At 40.9% G+C, this 3,215-nt stretch overlaps 1 non-coding gene across 1 annotated transcript; it reads left to right on the top strand.

Annotated features, from left to right (window-relative positions):
• The first annotated feature begins 3,099 nt into the window (after positions 1–3,099).
• On the top strand, positions 3,100–3,215 carry LOC138985032 (small nucleolar RNA SNORA40). The gene has a single exon (XR_011462270.1). It is a non-coding gene; the product is annotated as a small nucleolar RNA SNORA40 (small nucleolar RNA).

Here is a 3,215-nt window from a genome sequence, read left to right as displayed (position 1 = left end):
TACTATCTCCTTTAATTCCTACACCAACCTGCAGAATTGGGTTCTTTTTTAACATTTATTTTTATTTATTTATTTGGCCGCACTGGGTCTTAGTTGTGGCATGTGGGATCTAGTTCCCTGACTGGGATTCAACCTGTGCCCCTTGCATTGGAAGTCATTCTTAACCACTGGACAGCCAGGAAATTCCCAGGGGTCTTTTATTATTCCCATTTTGCAGATAAGAAAACTGAGGCCTAGAGAGGTTTACTCAGATTGAGCAACATATATGTGGTGTTCAGATTTGAACTGAAGACTCCAGAGTCTGTGCTCTTAACTATTACGCTGTACTACAAAATACAATTTCTCCCCTTAAGACGCGTGCAATCTTAACAATGCTAAAACTGAAAACAGCTAACTTCCGTGCCAAGCACTCTACTAGGCCTTTATGCTTATCAATCATTTAATTGATATGACAGCTCTATTAAATAGATACTACTGTAATTATACTTGTTTTATAGATGAGAAGATAGACATTCTGAGAGTTAAAGAACTTGCATGAGATACAAATAACTACTAAATAGTAGCACTAGAAGCCAAGATAGACCAAAGAATTACTCGGGCTTGCCTAGTGGCTCAGCGGTAAAGAGTCAGCCTGCTGATACAGGAGACACAGGTTCGATTCCCGGCCCAGGAGGATCCCATATGCTGTGGAGCAACTAAACCTGTGCACCACAACTATTGAGCCTGTGCTCTAGAGCCCGGGGACCACAAGAGAAGCCAGCACAATGACAGCACTGCACCACAGTGAAGAGGAACGAGACCCCTGCTGACTAGAAAGCCCACGCAGCAACAAAGACGCAGCACAGCCTCCCCCCACAAAAAACAACCAAAAGAATCACTGTATAGGGAATGTGATGAAATGTAAAACAAGCGCTGCTACTGAGCTGTCATCAAATGTCAGAAGTCACAGGAAGGAAACTTCATGACCTTCTTGCGTTCCAGGAATGATCACAGAATGACAGAAAGGGAAAATCCTGGCTGCTTGTGAGGCCTGGTGTTGAAAGCCTTCACACAGGTTATTTCATTATATCCTCTACGTGAAGAAGGTGTCAAATTTCCTCACTTTGACAGATGGGGAAATGGATGCTGTAGAAAGTGATGCAATATGTCCAAGGTCACACAGCTGGTAAATGACAGGGCTAGAACTGGAACCTATGTTGTCTCTCAGGCCTGAGCCCTTAACCACTATGTTACCTGCTTTCTATTATTTGATCTTGCTTTTTGGTTGTGTGGGAGTCACATAGCCAGAGATGAATGGAAAAGTCAAAGGTAAATGGATAGTAAGGAAGATAATGTATAACCAAGAGTATTCAAGTACATTCAAGCAAAAGGAAGCAGATCTGCTTGGTCAGTGCTAAAGATTCATTTGTTTTGGGAAGGAGCCCGTTGTTTGCATACCTTTGATGATGACATGAACTGTACAAGTGTCTGTTTCTACCATTGTAATGGCAGCTATTAAAGACAGGGACTGTATCTTAGACACTGTCAGCCAGTGTCTAGCATTGTTGTTGCTTATTCGCTAAGTCCTGTTTGACCCTTTTGTGACCCCATGGACTATAGCCCACCAGGCTCCTCTGTCCATGGGACATTCCAGGCAAGAGTACTGGAGTGGGTTGCTATTTCCTTCTAAAGGGGATCTTCCCAGCCCAGGGATCAAACCCATGTCTCCTGTGTCTCCTGCATTGGCGGGCAGATTTTTTACCACTGTGCCACCCAGGAAGCCCACGGGAATGGCAGGCAAACTTCTCTTGCCACAAGGCAAAGCCTAAGGAGTTTATCAACACTAAACTCTATTCAAGGACATAAGAAGACCTGGATCAGTGTCGTGATCCAGATAACCTCAGCTGTGTAAAGATTTCATTCATTTAACAAATATTCAGAGTGACTATCACAGGCCAGATATTGTTCTGGGTACTAGGGGTACAGCAGAGAACAAAAGAGAGCACCTATCCTCACGAATCTTATATTTTCAGTAGAGAAGCAGTGATTAGATAATCTAAAGTTGGATAGTAATAAATGCTATGAAAACGATTAAATAAAAGAAAGAAGGGGTAATGGGTAGTGAGTGTGCTACTTAATTTAGGATGGTTGGGGGTGCTTATGAACATTTTAGCAGAGACCTGAAAGAGATGAAGGAAGTCTGCACATTGAATTCTGGCGAGAGAGCACTCCATGCAAATGTAAGTTCTGCCTGAGAGAAAAAAAGGCTATGAAAGCTAAGTCTATTTTCAGAGGGAAATAAAAGTAGGGAGACCTGCCTTACTGGTAGAACTGGCTTTACCACGAAGCCACAGTAATAAAAATATTGTGTCGACACTGAAACAGAGAAAATGACCAATGGAATGGAATGGAGAGCCTAGAAATGGGAACTTAACATGTGATAAAAGTGACATCATGAAACACTGGAACGATTGTTTTTCCTTTGGTAATAGAAAAATGAATTCACTGTGTAGAGAAAAAAGCTGAATTTTTCCCTAAATGTGAAAGTTAAAACTATAAAGCTATTATTAGACAGTACAGGAAACTCTCTGTTACCCAGGTATAAATAAAGACTTCCAAAATAAGACTCCAAATTCTAAGGTCAAAATTTAGGACATCTACTAAATTAATGACATAACAAATTTGCATGAAGGTTGCAGACTGGGAGAAGGTATCTGCAGTGTTTAAACAAGGAGGGACTTCCCTGGTGGTCCAGTGGTTAAGACACCACCCTCTCGATGCAGGGGGCCCAGGTTCAGTCCTTGGTCAGAGAACTAGATCCTGCATGTGGCAGCAAAGATTGAAAATCCAGTGTGAGGCAGCTAAGACCCAGAGCAGCCAAATAAATAAATGAATGTTAATAAACAAGGAATAATGTCTAGAATATACAATCACTACAAATCAACAAGAAATCAAATAGAAAAACAAGCAAAGGATATATAAATACTTTAGTATTTTTTCACATACTAAGCATACAGAAAAATGAAAGTGTCAACTTTAATTATAATCAGAGAAATACAAATCAAAACAGCTGAGAACTCCCACTTTACCGCTACCAGACTAGCAAAAATCAATAGCACTTGCATTTTTTTTTGTTTGTTTAATCTGTGGACAAAGACAGGTGAGAAAAGAATGCTCTTCTGCAGCCCAGAACTCATTGTTTAGTATGAGTTTTGAGACAGATAAGAAGGATCATG

Source organism: Bos mutus, chromosome 2, assembly GCF_027580195.1.
Source record: "Bos mutus isolate GX-2022 chromosome 2, NWIPB_WYAK_1.1, whole genome shotgun sequence".
NCBI lineage: Eukaryota > Metazoa > Chordata > Mammalia > Artiodactyla > Bovidae > Bos > Bos mutus.
Note: the sequence above shows the minus strand (reverse complement) of the source record. Positions and strands in the feature narration are given on the sequence as shown.